The sequence below is a fragment of the Podarcis filfolensis genome (assembly GCF_964270895.1).
Source record: "Podarcis filfolensis genome assembly, chromosome: 8".
Taxonomy (NCBI): Eukaryota; Metazoa; Chordata; class Lepidosauria; order Squamata; family Lacertidae; genus Podarcis; species Podarcis filfolensis.
Genome location: NC_139611.1, coordinates 25986069 through 26007089, shown reverse-complemented (window position 1 = coordinate 26007089; position 21021 = coordinate 25986069). Strand labels below are relative to the sequence as shown.

Sequence of the window (21021 nt, the reverse complement as noted above, 5' to 3'; positions counted from 1 at the left end):
CAACTGCACAGCAGATTTGTGGGATCTTGGCAGGCTCCGGTCTCCAGTCTTAAACTCAAACCATACCTTACTTCTATAGCATAGCATAGGGTTGGAGCCAATGTTGGTCCTACTCAGAGTAGGCCCATGGAAACGAATGGACCTGGCTAACATCTGTTGATTTCAATGGGTCAATTCTGAGTAGGATTTAGTCAGATAACAACCTATAGGTGCTGGTTCAAAAAGAAGGGGGCAGATTTATTTAGAATTCATCAGTGTTATGCTCTAAAAAATAAATTAAAAATCAGTGTTAGGCTCTGTTCATTTAGGACTCAATCAAGACCTTGGGTTTCTTTTCCCATGAGAGCTTTTAAATTAGCATGGTAAAGTATATAAGAAAATAGCAGACCCTCCAAGTGTCCCTGTTTTCCAGGGACAGTCTTGGACTTACAGAAGCCATCCTGATTTCTTATTTGATCCCGGAATGTCCCTCTTTTCCTTAGGACGTCCCTATTTTCATCAGAAATGTGTTGGAGGATATGCAGTTAGGCGACCCCCCCCCCAAGCCAAGGAGATAAGTAGCTATACAACCTGTTTAGAAGATACCTGAAGGAAGCCCTGTATAGGGAAGTGTTTTAATGTTTAATGTTTCATTATGTTTTTATAGATGTTGGAAGCTGCCCAGAGTGGCAACCCAGTCAGATGGGTGGGATAATAATAATATGATGATGATGCTGTAATAGGACATCCCTATTTTCATTGGAGAAATGTTGGATCAGGCCAAAGCGGGCCCATCTAGTCCAGTTCTCACAGTGGCTGCCCAGATGCCTATGGTAAGCCTGTGGGCAGGATCCATGCACAACAGCTCTCTCCCCTCCAGCAGCCTCTACACACTAGTGTTCAGAAGCATCACTGCCTCTGACTACAGAGGCAGAGCTTATCCATCCTGGCTAGTAGCCACTGGTAGCCTTACACGCCATGAATTTTCTGTCTAATCCTTTTTTTAAAGCCGCCCTGGTTGGTGGCCAGTTTCTGCTCTCATGAAGGGGCACCATGTTCATCTTGGGTGCATTTGAGCTTCACACTGAAATGTCACGGGCCTCCTGTCCCTCTTTTGTTTTTGTTTTTTTATAATATTTTTATTTTTTGATATAAACACAATACAACAAACATAAACATACAAAAAAAAAACAAAAAACATGTATCATTTCATATCCTAATTTCATATCCTATCTTCCCCGACTTCCTCATGCCTCCCCTTTCTGTATTCCAAATTCTTATCGATTGTTCAGCAAATCTTCCCTTATTTTAATTTAAATTTAGACTATTCTTCCTTATTCTCCTTGTCTTAACCATTACTAATAGTAACCATTTACTTTCCAGTCCAACATCATTCTAACTTTCATTAACTTTGTAATATTTCTTTAAATAGTCCTTGAATTTTTTCCATTCTTCTTGCGCTGCTTCTCTTCCCTGGTTTCGGATTCTGCTCGTCATTTCTGCCAAGCCCATATAGTCTATCACCTTCATCTGCCATTCTTCCAGTGTGGGTAGTTCTTGCGTCTTCCAGTACTTCGCAATGAGTATTCTAGCTGCTGTTGTAGCATACATAAAGAAAGTTATATCCGTCTTTAACACCCCTTGGCCGACAATACCCAAGAGAAAGGCCTCTGGTTTCTTGGGGAAAGTATATTTAAATACCTTTTTAAGTTCATTATAAATCATTTCCCAGAATGCCTTAATCTTCGGGCAAGTCCACCAAAGATGAAAAAATGTACCTTCAGTTTCCTTACATTTCCAACATTTATTGTCAGGCAAATGGTAAATCTTTGCAAGCTTGACTGGGGTTATGTACCACCTATATAGTCCTGTCCCTCTTTTGCTTCATATCCATTTTTCTGTGTGCGTCTGGAGTTGCATCCGGTGTCAGACCTCCTCAAAGAAGACCCGTTGAAAGGTTTACTCTGAGCAGAATGACTACTGGGTACAACTCTGTGTGCACTCGCCGGCGGAGGGTAGCGTTTCACACCTCCAACAAAGCTGGCTCCGGTCCACGAAACATTTCTGCCACAATAAATCTGTTAGTCTTTAACAAGTCGCTGCTGCTTTTGTGGCAACAGACCAGCACGTCTGGTCCTCTGGAAGTTGCTCAAGGAGTTGCTGCAAAATTTCCCTGTATGTTTCGAAAGCAATCGTCTTCCGCTTCATTTAGGACCCCTTCCAAACTGGTGGCAAAGTTCTGCTGTTGTTGTTTTTTCAGGGTTTTGCAGCGCAGACCCCGTGTTTTGCAACACACACACACAAACACACTGAGTGATAGATACGGTACATCAAACTGGGGTTCATAGTTAGCACCCCAAAAAACTCTAAATAATTTTTTATTAAGTTTTCCATTTAACAATCCAGTCATGTCACATTATTTATTCCAAATTATACCAATACATATTGAAAAGTCGAAATATTTTGCCAAATTTTAAATTTTTGTTGGGGGTTCCCATGCTTCGAGTTCAGTAAGGGTCCGATCATCTCATATTTCTGCTGCTTTTGGATTCACAAGTCCCATCTTTCGATCTTCTTGTTATCGTTTGTCTTCTTAATAACCTCTGAATTGTTTCCACAAGCGAGTTAAGGCAAGCATTATTATATTTCTGTAAGGCTCTCCCTTTTTTAAAAAAAAGCTGGTAAGTCTTTTGTTTGCAGTAAATCATCACACACAGCACCCAAAAAAACTCTCGCCGTCCCATTCATTCCTTGACCGTGCAGGCATCTGGTTGGCAGGCAAGTAGCTGAGGCAGGGAGTTGGCAGTCTGTGGTGCTGCAGGCATTTCTCACCCCAACGCTCCTCACAGGGTTGTTGTGAAGGTAAAGCTGTGGCAGGAGGGGGCTCTGTGTTTCATAACAGCCACTCTGAGCTCCTTGGAGAAGAAAGGGATAAGCATGCTTCTTTGAGCTGTGCATGGAGAATCCTCTTCTCTCCTCACTATGGTGCCTGGAGGCATAGCAATGTTTGCTTTGCCCGAAGGCATTCCGAGATAGCTGGTCCTCCAGGGGCTGGGGTGTTGGGTTACTTTTATATAAAGGGGTGTAAATTCATGCTGTAGATGGCATGTGTTAATTTACCACTCCCTTGGGAGAGAAGCACCATTACTGGGTGATAAAAGAGGCCCTAAGTGTGAACTCCTGCCTCTGTTACCCATAAATGTACAATAAAGGCACGTGTGTGCGCTTGGGTAGCTCCCATTACAATAACTCTAACCCATCTCCACAAACATGCCCTGTCCGCCTTGAAATCATGGTTGGTAAGTAGCCCCTCTGCCCCCCCCCACGCCATCATATATGTCTGCCTGATGTATAGGAGGGTGTTAAAAGCTCTTGTGAACTTAGCCAGAGGCTACATATTATCGCTTCATAACAAGGTGGCAAAGGCGTCTCAAATTGGCACCTTGACTGTAAGTGTTGACTTCACAGTATCTTAAATGGAGCTGAACTGTAGATTTTTGTTCCCTTTCACATTTCATCCCTTTAATTATTTGTCTTTTCAAAACTATCTCCCCTGCTTGCTGCGCCGGGGCCGATAAGGTGACAAGGAAAGTCATAACAAAGGGAGGTCAGCAATACCTTTTTCCTTGACAAGAACATGGGCCAGGCAGGCTGAGGAAATGAATTGCCGGATGTTCATTCCGATTAGGCTGTTGGGGGGGGGGCAGAATACCAAGGCACCCTCCCCAGTTGCTGAGAGCGTGTTTGTTATTTGATTTGACCGTGTTGGGGATCCTTTATTTTCAAGGCGACAAGGTTTGCAGCTGCAAGTGTGTGCATGTTTGTGTGCATGAGAGAAAGGGGGGTGAAGAAAGGCTCAGAGACGTGTTTACCCTGGAAGTGCTCTCAGCACACCAGTCAACCCAAACGCCTGGCCAAGGAACTTGTTTTGGGATCTAGGAACATGCTGAGTGATGATGGCACTGACCTGCATTGTTCCCCGGGGCAGGAGACTCATTTGCCCAGCTCACGATGCTTGGCGGTTTTCCAGATCTTCCTCCCAAGTTTCTCTTCCAGCTTGGATGGGTGAAGGAGGTTACAATGGTACCTCGGGCTAAGAACTTAATTCGTTCCCGAGGTCTGTTCTTAACCTGAAACTGTTGTGTAGTGGTTAAGAGCAGCGGACTCGTAATCTGGTGAAACGGGTTCGCTTCCCCGCTCCTCCACATGCAGCTGCTGGGTGACCTTGGGCCAGTCACACTTCTCTGAAGTCTCTCAGCCTCACTCACCTCACAGAGTGTTTCTTGTGGGGGAGGAAGGGAAAGGAGATTGTTAGCAGCTAGTGATAAAGCGGGATATCAAATCCAAACTCTTCTTCTTCTTCTTCTTAACCTGAGGTACCACTTTAGCTAATGGGGCCTCCCGCTGCCGCCACACAATTTCTGTTCTCATCCTGAAGCAAAGTTCTTAACCTGAGGTACTATTTCTGGGTTAGCGGAGTCTGTAACCTGAAGCGTCTGTAACCCGAGGTACCACTGTACCACTCTTTGCTCACCTTCAACAGATGAGCTGCTTTGCAGTGGCTTGTGAAGATCTTTTGTGTTAAACTCCTTACCATCTATGGATCTCTTGACCTGCTCTGGAAGCTTTTGCAGGAGTCAGGCAACTCCAAGTTATACCCCGCCCTTCCGCCTGAAGGAGCCCAGGGTGGCAACAGCACCGGCCTTGATCTGTTTATTGGTGTTCAGAAGGCATCTTTGCTAACCTGGCTTGTCACCTGCTGCGTCCAGAGTATGGGGCCAACATCTCAGGAGCTTGGAGGTTCTGGATGCATTGGGCTTTGGGGTCAGGATACCCAGGCACTTGCTAGCCCAGGTTTCCAACCAGCTGCAGTCAAACTACAGTGAGACCTCCCTGTGCATAGCCACCACTAGCAGACTAGTAATGCCATGATCAGTGTGTATCAAGCCTTTCATTGCCCAGATTCTCTCAAGCAGTGAACTGGCTCAGGAGCTCATCAAACAACACCATCTCCTCAAGCTCATTTGCCTCCTCTCTGTCAAGGAGCTACTAATGATACCAGCATGGCCAGTGGTCCACAGTGGTGGGAGCTATAGTTCAGGAAGATCTGGAGGGCATCCTGTTGACTGCACCCTATCATGGATGTGATGTAACTCTGGGGGTAAGGAATCCATTTACGGCAACCACCATTCTTTTCCATCCTTAGAACAGGGATAGGGAACCCGTGGTCTCCCAGATATTGCTGGACTCCATCTCCCATTATCCCTGACCATTGGTCATGCTGGCTAGAGCTGAAGTCCCACAACATTTGCAGAGCCATAGCTGCTATGACCCACTCCTCCATTGCCTTAGAATGACACAGAGTTGGTGGCAGGAAAGGATTTTAAAAAGAATAATCTGTGGCACTCACACACCTCAAATGGACACACCCTCTTTAAATCTTGGCAGATTTTTGCACACCATTCCTCCCCTCCCCCCCAAAAAATATTTGTTTCGCATTTTGGACACCAAATTCTCTACCTGCAAAATGGAATAGCATACTTGGCGCCTATTTTTGGATCAACACCAAGATAGGTAGACGTACAGACAGACAGACAGACAGATCTCTGTACATAATTATGGTAGATAAATCTATTGTGGTACCAGAAAGGTGTACCAGTGCAACATCCCCTCTAGTGGAAATGTTGCCATTTTCTCTTCATCATTTCCCCTTTATTTACCTGCTCTGTAGGCAGGCAGCCCACTCAGGTTGCCCAATTTGCAGTGGGTTTTATTTTCCTGTTCTCTGTGCTTTGATGGCATCATAATGCTATAGAAAGAAAAGACCCCACAGCTGGGGTTCAGCGCAGAAGGCAGACGAGAGAGAGAGCATTTTGCAAAGTGTTAAGCAAGATTTGTGAGGTTTTCACCTTTTCTGTTGGTGTGAGAGAACAGACAAGCTGTTGGATACACGCAGGACCCTGCCTGACCGAGAGATGAATAAAATCAGGAAGACTTCTGACATCATGGGTTCCTTTGTGGCATGTGAGCACCCATTTGAGCAGGTCGGAAGGTAGCTGCTTCTAATGTCAGTGGCCCTCCAGAGCAACACACAGGAGCACCAGCTCCTTCTGGAAGAAGAGGAGGAGGAGGAGGTTGGATTTGATATCCCATTTTATCACTGCCCTAAGAAGTCTCAACGCGGGTGGTGCTGTGGGTTAAACCACAGAGCCTAGGACTTGCTGATCAGAAGGTCGGTGGTTCGAATCCCCGCGACAGGGTGATCTCCCATTGCTCGGTCCCTGCTCCTGCCAACCTAGCATTTCGAAAGCACGTCAAAGTACAAGTAGATAAATAGGTACTGCTCCGGCGGGAAGGTAAACGGCGTTTCCGTGCGCTGCTCTGGTTCACCAGAAGCGGCTTAGTCATGCTGGCCACATGACCCGGAAGCTGTACGCCGGCTCCCTCGGCCAATAAAGCGAGATGAGCACTGCAACCCCAGAGTCGGTCACGACTGGACCTAATGGTCAGGGGTCCCTTTACCTTTAAGGAGTCTCAAAGCAGCTAACATTCTCCTTTCCCTTCCTCCCCGACAACAAACACTCTGTGAGGAGAGTGAGGCTGGGAGACTTCAAAGAAGTGTGACTAGCCCAAGGTCACCCAGCAGCTGCATGTGGAGGAGCGGAGAAACGAACCCAGTTCACCAGATTACGAGTCCACTGCTCTTAACCACTACACCACACTGTCTGGTTCAGTGCCCACTAGCTTCTTGCACCCTTTCCCCCAGGAATGCTGCCACCCAATGTTGCCAGTGATGCACGGTGGAGACCATAGTGGAGAATAAGAGCCCACATTCATGGGGGATCTGCACTGCACTCCTCACCTGTGCCTCTGAATGGGGACCATTCACTACTGCTTTACCATTGCTCCATTTCAGTCCGTATTGCCTGTGACTCTCCAGGACTGCAGACTCAGGGTTCTCTCCAAGTCCTGCTTGGAGATGGCACTGGACAGGTGTAGGGGGACCAGATCTGAGGCATTTTGCATGCCAAGCAAACTTTTAACACGGACCTGCAATCCCTCCCCGCTTTTGAGCAGGCGTCCCAGACATGTGATTCCCATGTGCTGGAAGCAGGCAGTAGCAGGGTTTCCACGTGCCCCACATGCTTTATCTGAGGCCAGCCACGCCTCCGTCGATTCCTCCGGTCTTCCTTTCCAATCTCCAGTCTCCCGTCATAGTTTAGAGGACCACGGCTGTTAAGCCCAGAGATAAAGGGAAGAGACAAACGGAAGCTGAATGAGATGCGGAGTCCTTAGAGATGGAAATTATTAATTAGACTTATTATCCGGAGCTTGTCAGTTGACTAATCCTTCGTGATGCTCAGGGCTTTGTGCTGCCAGGGTTGTGTCCCGTCAGCCTTGCGAAAGAATTGCTTTGCGATCAGAAGCACTAAGCCGGCTGCTTTGCTTGCTGTCTTTATTTGTCAGACCAAACAAGCACTCACCTCTCTTCCCCTCGTACGTGGCTACGCCACAAGCAAAGCAGCCTGGAAAGCAAGATGCGACAACAGAATCCGGTGCTGCATTTCCAGAGACAGAGCTTGGTGTTTCTCATGGAGAGAGGAGGAGAAGGAGGAGAAGTGGATCTTTGTGGCCCCTTACCCACTCCTGCTCCCAAGTTGGCTTGAATCTGGCCCTCTTTCCACTGCAGTGGGGAGAGATGGGGGTCAGAGAGCCCTATTATGATGACCCAGTGCCTGACCTCCTCTCTGCAGCTGAGGCCAGGGGCAGAGGAAAGGAGGCAGGCTTGGTTTTGCGAACCTGGACCTTCCCTCTCTGTCTGTGACCTCCAGGCCCACAGATAGGAGATATGGAACTGTCCCCCAGCCCCAAACTGGAACCTGAATTCAGAATGAAAGGACAAAAAGAGCAGGTATGCTTGTGAGAATGAATCTGCTCCCATTCCACGCAACTTTCTCATTGGTACTAAACCAAGGCAGGTGATTTGTTGTTTAGTCGTTTAGTCGTGTCCGACTCTTCGTGACCCCATGGACCAGAGCACGCCAGGCACTCCTGTCTTCCACTGCCTCCCGCAGTTTGGTCAGACTCATGTTTGTAGCTTCCAGAACACTGTCCAACCATCTTGTCCTCTGTCGTCCCCTTCTCCTTGTGCCCTCCATCTTTCCCAGCATCAGGGTCTTTTCCAGGGAGTCTTCTCTTCTCATGAGGTGGCCAAAGTACTGGAGCCTCAGCTTCAGGATCTGTCCTTCCAGTGAGCACTCAGGGCTGATTTCCTTCAGAATGGATACGTTTGATCTTCTTGCAGTCCATGGGACTCTCAAGAGTCTCCTCCAGCACCAGAATTCAAAAGCATCAATTCTTCGGTGATCAACCTTCTTTATGGTCCAGCTCTCACTTCCATACATCACTACTGAGAAAACCATGGCTTTAACTATACGGACCTTTGTTGGTAAGGTGATGTCTCTGCTTTTTAAGATACTGTCTAGGTTTGCCATCACCTTTCTCCCAAGGAGCAGCCGTCTTTTAATTTCGTGACTGCTGTCACCATCTGCAGTGATCATGGAGCCGAAGGTGATGACTGCATTCTAATCAGCAAAGTGGAGGCATAGTCGGTTTGATACAAAATAAGTTGTTTTGGGTTGCCTTGGGCAAAATAAAGTGGTTGGCAAATTAAATTAATGATAATAGCAGAGATATATTGAATTTGTCAAGCATCTCTAAGGGGAACTCTTCCTATTCCTAAGCGTTAATTCATTGCTGGATCTGACAAAGGTCCAATTTGTCTGGCACGGCATCCCCAAAGTGCCCACCAGCAACATGTCTCCGAGTACTCACATTTCTGCTTTCTCAAGTTGTATAACATTTTCTTTCATCTTGTGGAGGAATCTGCCTGATAAAGGCACTCCGAGGCACTGGAATGGACATAGAAAGAGTGGCAGCTACTTGTGCGTTGTTGTTGTTGTTGTTGTTGTCGTCTTCATTATATAAAAGGATGAATCCTGCTCACTCCACTAAAAGCATGAGCACAATATCAAATTAGAATCCAAATTAAGCTCCCAAAGCCTGGCTTGTTCTTGCCTGCTGCCTAGAGATAGAGAAAGGAGGTGTCTGGTGTTCTTCCCTGGGGAGAGGGTTGCACAAGAAGGGAGCCACCACTGAAAAGGCCCTGCCTCCTCTTGCCGCCCCCTGTGCCTCCCAGAGGGGACACTTAGAGAAGGACTTCAAATTATCAAGGCAGGATCCAGGTTGGTTTTGATGAGGAGACGCGTTGGGATCCTTAGGCTTTATATGTCAAGACCACCACTTAAAACGGAGTCCAGAAACTATCCAGTAACCAGTGCAGACATGCCAGTATCGATGCTGCCCGCTCAAATTTTCTCGTCCCAGTTAGCAGTCTCACTGCTGAATTCTGCACCAGCCACCATTTCTGAACCATCTTCAAAGGCAGCCCCACGTATAATGCATTGCAGTAATCTAGCCTCCAGACAGACATGGCTGGGGCCCCCAGTCAAAGCTGGTGGAAGGCTCTCCTTTCCACTGAGGCTTCCTGTTCCTCCCGCAACAGTAGTGGATCTAGAAGTGTCGACCCCCCCCACACACACACACTGGCTGCACACCTGCCTCTTCAGAGGGAGGGTCAGCCTTGACCCCACCTGTCCAGTCCAATTGGCAACCTGCTCCGAGGCAGCTGTCAGGAAGGTGCGAGAGGAAAGCTCCAGCAGCCGCTTTGCAAGAGTTCAGCGGCTGCTGGTCTGGTCTTTGTCAGCTCCTCTTTTGATCATCCCGGCCTCTGCCTCAGGCGTGCCAGGCCCTGCGCGTCTCGATCGCAGGAGGGGGTTGCGGCAGTGTGGAGTGGCAGGCAACTGTCTCAGCTGCTGCTTGTGATGGGCGTTGAGTGTCACCTGCTGAGACAGCTCCTCTTCTTCGTTCCAACATGCTCATTTGCTGCCGCCGGAAACCTTGTTCTCATTTGCTCGCTTCAAACGGGTGCGGGGAAGAGGGGGCTCTATTGTGTGCCCATTTCCTCTGTGCAAGGGTCTAGGAGGGGCTTCCTTTGAGAGCCAGAGAGGTCAGTTGCCATGGGAGGGGGAGAGAATGGGGCTGGTTCACGAGGGTAGCAGAACAAAAACAACAGCCTTTATATGCCCATCTTTCATCTAAGGAGTTCAAGGTGGCGTACATAATTCTCCTCTTCCCCATTTTATCCTCACAACAATCCTATGAGGTAGGTTAAGCCAAGAGCGACTGACTGGCCTGAGGGCACCCAGCAAGCTTTATGGCTGAGTGGAGTTTTGAACTCTGGTCTCCCAGGTCCAGCAGTCTAACCACTAGGCAACCCTGGCAGAGTGAGGTTGGAAAGGGGTTGCTGAGGTAGTGGAACGGGCATTTCTTCCCAAAAACACACACACAGGTGGTGAGTCCCAGGTTCCCCCTTTGAAGCTCCCTCTTCCAGCAAACAAACAAGCCCAGCACCTCAATGAGAAAGATCCACACCCCTCCGGTTTTGTGCTTGCAAGGAGAACTTCATGTTGAGGAACCTTCAAAGTGTTATTGTCCCCTCCTGCCGATGGAAGCAATGCAGGGAACAACACTTGTTTGATGCATTCAAGGATTTAAAGCACTCTGTAGTCCTTGTGGCAATCCAGTACGTACAGTAATTGCCTCAGTAGAAGAAGAAGAGTTTGGATTTGATATTCTGCTTTATCACTACCTGAAGGAGTCTCAAAGTGGCTAACAATCTCCTTTCCCTTCCTCCCCGACAACAAACACTCTGTGAGGTGAGTGGGGCTGAGAGACTTCAGAGAAGTGTGACTAGCCCAAGGTCACCCAGCAGCTGCATGTGGAGGAGCGGGAAAGCAAACCCGGTTCCCCAGATTACGAGTCCACCGCTCTTATCCACTACACCACACTGTCATTGTCATCCCACACCATATTGCAGATGAGGTGACTGAGGGGGACTAACAGCATTCTGCTCCCTTTTCAGGCTACATGTCTCTTCCCAAAGCAGCAGGATTATTGTAGGATGGCACGTGCTTTGTTTCCAGCTGGAGTGCATCAAAGCTCAGTTCTGGCACCTCTCATGTGGGCGCCATTGTGGGCCGGTGGTCCCTCCACCCGCTTCTTGTCTTTGCATGCTTCTGAGAAGCCCAAAACGAACATTTCAAGTGCTGAGTCTGCACCGAGCTCCTAGCCATGATTGGTCAAGCTACAAGATGGGCCTGATTCATATTTCCTTTTCTTTGATCCATCTCCTGTGTTGCGGCAGCAGGCTTTAAGCTTTCCAGCAAGGCCTCTACCATTGTGCACACGCACATTTGCACAAGGGCCCTTCTGAGCTGCCTTGGCCATCTGCCTGAATCTAAGAGAGCGAGAGAGACAGGGATGCATTCATTTGACCTGCAGCAGAACCAGGGGTGATCGCCAGTCCAGCTAGGGAAACGGCTTCACCGTAGTTTTTAGCACGTCCACAGGTGGAGAACGTGGCTGTTGTCAAACTGGCATCTGTTCAGGGCTGCCCCAAGTTGCCCGGCGACTTACTGGAGCAACTTCATGGAGAGTTCCGGCACCTGATTTCTTGAAAAAAGACACTGTGCCTGTACATGTGAGCATAAGAAGATCAGTGCAGCAGGATCGGCCCAAAGTGGGTCCATTTAGTCCATCATTCTGTTCTCAAAGTGGCCGACCAGATGCCCCCAATTGGCAGGACCCAAGAGCAGGAACCCTGTCCCAAGCCCCTGCAGTTTCCAGCAACTGGCATTCAGAAGCATCACTGCCTCCGACCTATAGGATGAGTAAAAACCAGGGATAGCATCCAAAGGTTGAATTGACCTTCTGTTGATGTTCTGGCTCAGGAAGAGTGAATGTGGGTTTTCCAAATGAGCCGCTCTTAAGAATACGGGGCGCATTTCACCAAAAGGGGTGTGTGTGTGTGTGTGTGTGTGTGTGTGTGTATGTGCGTATAAAATTTATGGGAAGTTGTAATATATCAAGGCCTGCCTCTATGGACTGCACAGTGCAGAAATGAAATTTCCAACCTAACTTCATTTTTGCAGAGGTTTCTGCCACTTTTGTCTTGGGGACACACACACAGAGGGACAAAACCCATAAAGGTTCCTTCCCTGGGCATACAAAAAAACTGACATAAGTGCAAAACGAAGCCAGTGAGCCAGCCAGGAACTCAAGTCTCTGCTTAAATAAACCATCAGATGTATTTTCCAGTCTGCCCTGGGATGTGCCCGGGTTGCTAATTGCTAGGGGTTTATTATCGAAATCCCATAAAAAAGAGAGTACTGAACAGGGGTGATTCGTGCTGGGTTGGGGGGTGAGGGGACCAAAAAGCAGATTTAATGCTCCTGGCTCTGTGTGGAACCGAGGTATCGTTTGCACTTTTACACCAGACTCAAGAGGCTGAGAGAGGCCTGTCGTTTTATCGCTGCGGCTTTGCTGCCATTCACCGCTGGCTCAGCCAGCGCCACACAAAATAGCAGCACAGCATGAGAATTGCCAGCAAGAACCGGGGGAGGGGGGCAGATTTGGCCTGGTTGGGACAAGTGACAAGTTGGCAGTCATGCTTCTGAATGCCAGTTGCTAGAAACCACTGGTGGGGGAAGTGTTCTTGTGCCTGGGTCCTGGGATCTGGTTGGTGATTGCAAGAACAGGATGCTGGGCCATTGGTTATTCTTACATTTCTTCAAAGCAATTGTGATTCCCCAACTACCCCCCCTCCAACATACACACACACATACACCAGAAGGCTTTATCGAGGTGACCTTAGTTTGTTCCACCTTTATCGGCCCATAACAGGAGAAAGTTCCGTGGTTTGATATATGTTACTGGCACACATGCATACATCCCTAGATCTCATCTCATGATGATGCCCAGGCAGATTTGGGAGCCCTTTGCTCACAGAAAGGTCTGATGTGTTTGAGCTGAGTTCTGCTCGGTGCAATGACTGAAATGGGAGATGGGACATGAATGAGATGGGAGAGTTGAGATGCTTACATTTGACTACATTGGCAAGACAGCAAGAAGGAGCCAGTGTGGTGTAGTGGTTAAGAGCGGTGGACTCGTAATCTGGTGAACCGGGTTCGATTCCCTGCTCCTCCACATGCAGCTGCTGGGCGACCTTGGGCTAGTCACACTTCTCTGTAGTTTCTCAGCCTCACTCACCTCACAGAGTGTTTGTTGTGGGGGAGGAAGGGAAAGGAGAATGTTAGCCGCTTTGAGACTCCTTCGGGTTGTGATAAAGCGGGATATCAAATCCAAACTCTTCTTCTTCATCTGTGTTCCTGGGTTTCTTTTGTAGGCTGTTGCACTTGGATATTGGGATCAAATTGATAGCTGTCTAAAACAGGTTCTCTGGGACAACTGAACTGACCAGGTGAGCTGTAGGTCAGTTTAATGTGAGTTCCCCTACACCCAGAAGTCCTTAAAATGACCCTGGTTTTTATTCCTTCACATCTGCAGGTGTACCTCTTAGCTTGCTAGGTGCATATGCTTGCTAAACATTTGTCCTACAAATCCTCCAAGGAGCTTAGGGTGGCTCACGGCACTCCTTTCACATGTACAGCTCAAGTTCATAAACCAAACTCCTCAGTTCTGAACTGTGGATGCTTCACTCATTCTTCCTCTGTTTCCGCCCCCTCGCCGCTGCTGCCGCCGTTGCAGCTCAGGCACCGCTTGGTCCCATCCCACCCGAATCTTTGATGCTTTCCATGAGTTATCCTCGCCGCGAGAGCCGAAGTCTGACAACAGCACAGCTCAGTGGGAAACAAAATCAAACTAAAGGCGATGTGATTTTTTATTGAGTTCTTGTACACCAAAGATTAGCCTCTCTCATTTTTGGCAGCACTTAAATTGCATTCTAATGCTATTTTGAGACATTGTGCATGGTAAATTGACTCCACCTCGGATCTCGGTTAAATGACTTATGAAATTGTGCTGTTTTCATGGAGTCAAATGCTGTGTTCTGTTGAGGATTGTTAAAACAAGAATTGGAGGTGGGGGTTCTTTTGTGCTCCTTTATCCACCCACCCCTTCCTTAAGGCTGCATTCCTATAAACGCTTACCTGGGAGCTTACTTCTGAGTAGGCATGTATAAGATAGTCCTGTAAGGTTCCTTAGAGAGCAGATTTTACCTTTGTAATAACTGTTTAGAAATGTATGGAAGTTGATCAGATATTATCAGGGGTGAAAAAGCAAGCACACGGTAAGTGGTGCCAACATTAGCACAGTTTCAAAACTCAGAATTCTTAAAGATAAAAAACATATCTGTAGACTTCTTACTGATTTTGCCACACTAGTCCCAATGGGCAACAGCCTCCACTGCTTCCATCTGTCTGTCTGGAATTTCACACCAATCTGTTTTCTTGGATGGTCCCAAGCCATATTTTTCTGTCCTTATCTCTCCACTTTCTCCAAATTGTGCATAACTTTTATACAACTCCATCATTTCCTCCGTTAGCTGGCTCCCCACCCCTCACAAATTAAAAATCCCCAAATGCTTTGGCATTGTTTGCTTCCCCAGAAAGCTGATTTAAGTTTTCCCCCCGTAAATTATTGAGCATTCAGCTTTTGCATCACTGAAGTGCAAACAGGCCTCATGTTTCCACATGGCAGAAACACTTAACCATTGACTCCTCACCTCCTCTCGTCCAGAAAGGACAAGGCAGACTTTTGTTTTGATGCAGCAGGGCAGTCCTTGTGCTCTCGGAATATAATGTGAAGGAGAGGTTTGAATGTCCCGTGTTATATCTGGAGAGTGGCAGCACCAAAAACGACCTTCCTGGTGAGTTTGCAATGAGCCCGGACTGGGGCTTCCTCACAGCCAAGCTACAAGCTCACCCTGACTACTGATGGAGGGCAGGAGGCGGCTGTCAGGCTGGTGACATGGATGAGCTGAGCGGTTGGTGCTGGGCAGAGGATGCCTCTGTGTGGGTGAGCAGGTGAGGGCAGGCGGCTGCCAGGCAGCTACTGGCATGCAGAGTTCATTAGCCAGCCTGTCACGCCTCTGACAGGCACGGACAGGGAATAAATCCTGGCTCGGGCATCCAAGGCACCTTAAAATAGATTCTGGAATTAGGCCTGGCCTGAAATGGGGGAGATTCTCGTTAAAACGGTTCTGCTTTTCGAGAAACGACGGCATCACGCTGGCAGGGCTGGGAGATCGGCTGCTTGCTCCCGAGTGCGGCAAAGCAAATGAATAAATCAAACGCTCTTGCGTGCTTTGAAAGACTGAAGAGATGGCTGGCTGTGGCTCCTCATCTCCCAAGGGGTGGGGGTCAGGGTTAGTCATGCCTTTCAGATTCTGGAAAGGGCCACTGCAGCTGGGCAGAATTTTAGGTGTGCATGTTCCAAGGGGAAGAAACTGGGAAGACTGGAAGTTGGGAAACAGAGAGGAATTTGCTGCCAGAGAATCCCCACCCCTCTGCGAGTTTTGGTGTGGAGTTTTCTCCCAATGTTCAGCAGATATCTCCATGAAAAATTAATTTGGGAGGTTTTACTTAGCCTCCTATTGGGATATTCTGGTTTCCACTTGTTTTGTGTTGTTTCCTGGGGTCGGGGGATCTATAAAGTGAGCAGCACCCACACTATCCTCTGCAGGTAAGTTAACCTGATTGCAGAAGTGCCGTGGTCAGCAAGCGAAGCTGTAATTGTCAGCCCAAGCGAGGGAGCGAAAGGTCAGAGGATCAGGTTGCAATCCATTGCGGTTTGCTTACAGGGCTTCTTTTAAAATCCATATAAAACTGTCACTGTTTGGAGGAGGTACGCAAGCAGCTGAAGAAGGAAGGACTTTTCCAAGAGGCTCTTTGAGTTCTGAGTGTTTCCAAGTTCCCCTTGGATGCTTGTAGAGGGGGGCTCATTAATGAACGTACCTGCAGGGGGGCGTGGAAATGGAGTAATTAATTTTAGATACTTGTGAAACCAAAGAAGGTTTTTTAAAAGAATGAATTTCTGGAAGGGACAAGAATCCATTTAAAGGGAGATGCTTTGAGAGTGAGAGAGATTGAGAGAGAGTTTAAGCAAATATAATTTTGCTGCTCTGACCCCCTTTTATCTCTTGCTTTCAAGCCAGATAATAGCATTTTAGAAGAAGTCACCCCATGTGATTTTCTGTACAAAAGCTTGCGAGATGACGGGCAGATATTTGTTTGTGGGGCCTGAAGGGGCTGAGCAAAGTAATGGGATTGCCTCAAAGACCTCTCCTCCCTCCTCCTTTTGTAGGAAGACAAAACGCGTAAGTATATCGAGAAGATCCTGCTGGGTCTCCAAATATCAGGCATTTCTGGGCATACAAAGGAAGGGTTTGCCTTCCTGCATTTATCGCTTGTGATCCCCGACGCCTCCTTTGCTTCTCCACTCCTCTCTCTCTCTGTCTGCCCTTTGTCTGTGAGGACAGGAAACTGAGATGGTGACAGGCGATAGAACAGAGGAGGGTCACTGGGCAGGCCTAGCAAAGGACTCGTGAACTTGAAGCAGACCCCTCTGGTGCCTGCACACCCTGCACTCAGCCTCCCAAAGTCACCGGAAGGAAGGGGCCGTTGGGCTAGAGCAGGCATAGGCAAACTCGGCCCTCCAGATGTTTTGGGACTACAACTCCCATCATCCCTAGCTAATAGGACCAGTGGTCAGGCATGATGGGAACCGTAGTCCCCAAACATCTGGAGGGCCGAGTTTGCCTATGCCTGGGGTAGAGCTTTGGCAAGGCCTTTGCCTTAGCCAGCCCTCCTTAAAAAAAAAAAATCCTCTGGTTCCCTCAGCCCAATGCCTCAGCTCCAGCAGGGACCAGGCTGGAGAGCTCCCACTCCCCACTTGGATTTGGGCATGGCTGCCAACGAGTTCAGCTTGCTCCCTCTCACAGGGCAATGGGGGGCTAGGGAGTAGAGCAACCATTGTTACAGTGTTCACGTTCTCTCCACCTCTTCCTTCAAACTCCTCCCCAGAAGCCACCTTCCCTGCAAAGTGAGCCAGTGTGGTGTAGTGGTTAGAGTTTCAGACTAGGACCTGGGAGGTCAGGGGGGAAACAATGCTGTCCAGGGTTGTAAAGACTGCGGAGAGAATAATTGGGTGCACCTTGGATCAAATCTATGCTTCCAGGTGTCATAAGAAAGCTGCAGAGATAGCGCAGGATAGTACGCACCCCGGAAATGATCTCTTTCAGCTTCTGCCTTCTCGAAGAAGGTACAGGGTTATAAAGACTAGGACTAGCTTCCTGAGAAACAGTTTCTATCCAAATGCGATTTTGGTTTTAAAAGCAGTGTAAGGAGTCTTTATGGGAGTATGTTGTATTTAATTATGGGGTATCAGAGTTTTTAACCAGGCTGGGATAGCTGGGATAGCAGGCTTGTTGGTTTTTGAATGTCTTATGTAGATTTTTTCAATTTCATTGTTCTGTATGGGACAATGACAATAAAGATTATCGTATCGTAGCGTATTGATATGGGAGATATCAGGGTGAACCTGGGCCAGTCACTGCTTCTCAGCCTAACCTACCTCAGAAGGTTGTTGTGAGGACCAAACAGGGAGGGGGAGAAGCATATATGTCACCTCGATATCCTTGAAGTAAAAGGAAGGGATATAAATGTAATAGATGGATAAATAAATGAAGTCTTCACCAGGAACCTTGAGTCCGCCTCCTCCTCCTCAAATGAAATCAACCTGATGTACATGCTGCTTCCTTTTGTCACCTTCGTCCCTTGTGAACTTGGCCATGCCCTCCTTCTTCCTGCTGCCAAATTACCTCCCGCCGGCGATCATTGTTGACATCAAAATGATACTGGTACTTTGATTTAGGCAACTGTCCATTGTGCTTCTCAGACTAGGTTGCAAAATTTTGTGTTCAAGTGTCCATTCAGCCTTGAGAATCACTGGGTGGCTTTGGACCCGTCACTGCCTCTCAGCCTATCACATGGGGTTGTTTGGTTTTTGTAAAAAATTTTTATTAAAGTCAAAAGTCCAATCAAGAAAGAAAGAACCTAAGCGAACTGCTTCCAATGTTTGTTGGAAATGTAAAGAAAAAGAGGGCACGTTCTACCATATGTGGTGGATGTGCAAGGAAATAAAGGCTTTCTGGGAAATGATATATAACGATATATCATTCGTATATAAAGATTTTTTGTTAGGCATTTTAGGCACAGAAATTCCAAGGGAGCAGAAAAGTCTTTTTATGTATGCGCCAACAGCAGCGAGAGTTTTACGTGCCCTGAAATGGAAGGAAAACAAAGTTCCAACATGAGAAGAGTGGCAGATGAAGATGATGGACTGTGCCAAAATGGCAAAGCTAACCGGGAGACTCAGAGACCAAGAGGAGAAGAAATTTAAGAAAGAATGGGAGGAATTTATAATGTATTTAAAAGAGCACTGCAAACAATTAAAAACTTTGGCAGGATTAGATTAATACTTGTGATATAAAATAATATAAAGGAAAAGAAGATAACATTAACAATAATTTAGATAAAATTTGATAAGCTATATGGAAAAAGGGAGAATAATAGAAACCCGGGAGGGGAGGGAAGTCAAGGGTTTCAGAGAATCCTGTGTGCAATGGTGAATGATGTGTTTTGATGGAAATTTTATTTGTGAAACTCAATGAAAACTATATATATATATATATATATATATATATATATATATATATATATATAAACACTGCAACGGGGGGGGGGGGGGCGGGGACCTAAGCAAAGTTATGAAACACTGGAGCAGAGAAGAGGTTGCATTTTCCAAATAAAGAGAGAGCAGGTGAAAAATAAAAGCAGCAAAACACATTACACAATCCAAATTCTGTGGTTTGTGGGCAGACAAAAGTTTTGGGTATGTGAATTTGACACGGAAGAAATTAAACCCTGCCAAATCATGTAGAAATGTTAAAGATTTTCCTTTCTTCCAGGTCTACCCTTTAAAACCCATAATTTGTGAGTTATTTTCTCCACAATAGCCAGAGTGCACATATTCTTGTGCCACAATGAGAGGCTTAAGTCCTGTCATGTCTTCCGATTCTGGGCCTAGTAAGCTCTCACTGCAGCCAGCATCCATGTGAGAAGTTCCTCAGGTCAGAAAGCTGCTGTTTGATCACCCCACAAGCCCCAAAGGGCAAGTTTTGGAGAGGCTTGGGTGAGGCATTTAAATTTGTTTTGATACTGGGTCAGCCCAAAATTGAGATGCATGGAAAATTTAGACCATGGAAAAATACTCCAAGAACCCTGTAGAGTATTTGATATATGAGGAAGGTGCACAGATGTGTGGTGCAACCCTCACAGGGTTGTTAAGGTGATGAAATGTGGCAGAAGGAGAGAGAAGAACCCAGTAGGCTACCTTGAGTTGCCTGGGGAAAAGATGTGATACCACTGTGCTAAATAAATAAAGTGCTGCGCATATTGCACAGGTCCTGTACTTCATAGATCCTCAGTTACATTAATGCAGTAATATTTACAGCAAGGTATGCAAATATTGTTGTCCTCCCCCCCCATAGCATATGGGGCTCGGTGTCTGAGGTTGATAAACATTGCCTAACACCACTTAATGTATGGATGAGGCACCTGGAGCCACTTGGCTCACAGCTCACGCTCTCAGCACCAAGTCTAAATAAATAATCAGTGGAGTGGGTCTCTCATCGTCCGAGTGATTCCTCTCTTGCCTTGTCAGAATTGCCTCCCAGGACAGTGATCTTGCTGCTACTGTAGCTGTAGCCGTAGACTTGGCATTCTCGTGTTCCCCTCCCTCCCGATTCTCTTTCCCCACCAAATTAAGGCAGGAAACAGGAAATCTGTCTCTGCTTAATGAGCTGGAGACATTAAAACAAAGAAAAAGCCACTGCGTTTAATATTCCGCAGGTGTATCAGCTTCTCTCCCAGGTAGTCACCTGCAGTTCCTAAAGAAAACAAAGCAAGCAAGCAATTGGAATGTGGCAGAATTATGGGACGGCAGGACTGGGCTCAGGGATTGGGCTCTTGTACATAAGCAGCATCCTGGTTCCTCCTCCACCCCATCCAGATGAAACTTTGCTCAAGAAACCAGGATAAATAACAGAAGGTGATGGGAGCACCTTCAGCCAAGGCTCAGAAATGCACAACTGTTGGCCAAGATGCTAAAGGCCATGTATGGTGGTCTTTCTAACAGAATGGAAGGAGCCATTTCATGGTGGTGGGGGTGGTGGTGGTGGTGGGGATAGTGGTGGAAAGAGAGTTCACACAGAGAGAGAACAAAACAGTCCAAATCTGAAAGCCATGGTGCAGCTGGAGGAGTAGCCTACAGAGCAAAACATCTTGGCAGTTTCAGCACCATGGAGAGATCCAAGGCTGCAACTTGATTCAACAGAGTTGGGAGATGAGACCAGAGGCATTTTGAACCTCTGCCTCCTGCCCACTTCCCCTCCACCCTGCACTCTTTAAAGGAGGGCTAAGTGGTGCCAGGGAAGAAATTTGATTTTATTCACTTTTTAAGGAGAAACTAACTCATTTGCACTTCTTGAACCAATATGCAAACCAGAACACAGCTATCTGTCAAAATGCACATTTCTCCAAATGTTGCTATTCAGCAGGCGGTGTGTACAAAGATGCATAGAGGAGCGAAGTGTGCAAAGAAATGTATATATAAGTGAAAAACACACAGAAAGGTGTGTTATATTTAGGGAAAGTGCTTGTGAAATGTGTATGTGTCAAAATTGCATAGAAAAGTCTTGATTAGGAGAAACTTGCATTAAAATGCTGGTGAACTTTCATGAGGATTTTAGATAGATAGGTGATAGGTGATAGCAAACATGTTGGAGTGGCAAATAGAGTGAAAATTTAAGTGGGAATGGTCTGGAATCAGCTTATCACTTGAGAAAGTGACACAGACCAGAAAGAGATTGAGATCTATCCTTCCGTCATGGAGAAGCTGTTGTGTCCCAAACAAGACCAGAAGCCCATCTAGCATTTCCTCTCTCTGAATTCCAGGTGCTATAGACTCTCTGTCAGGCTTACAAAGAGCACATGAGCATGTGTCAAGCGCAATGGCCACCAACCCCTTCCCTTTCCCTGGCACCATGGAAGGCAGAATGAG

General features: G+C 47.1%; 1 protein-coding gene across 4 annotated transcripts in view; it reads left to right on the top strand.

Annotated features, from left to right (window-relative positions):
• CAMTA1 (calmodulin binding transcription activator 1) overlaps positions 1 to 21021 on the top strand; it is a 701783-nt gene that overhangs the window by 500877 nt on the left and 179885 nt on the right. The window lies entirely within an intron of this gene.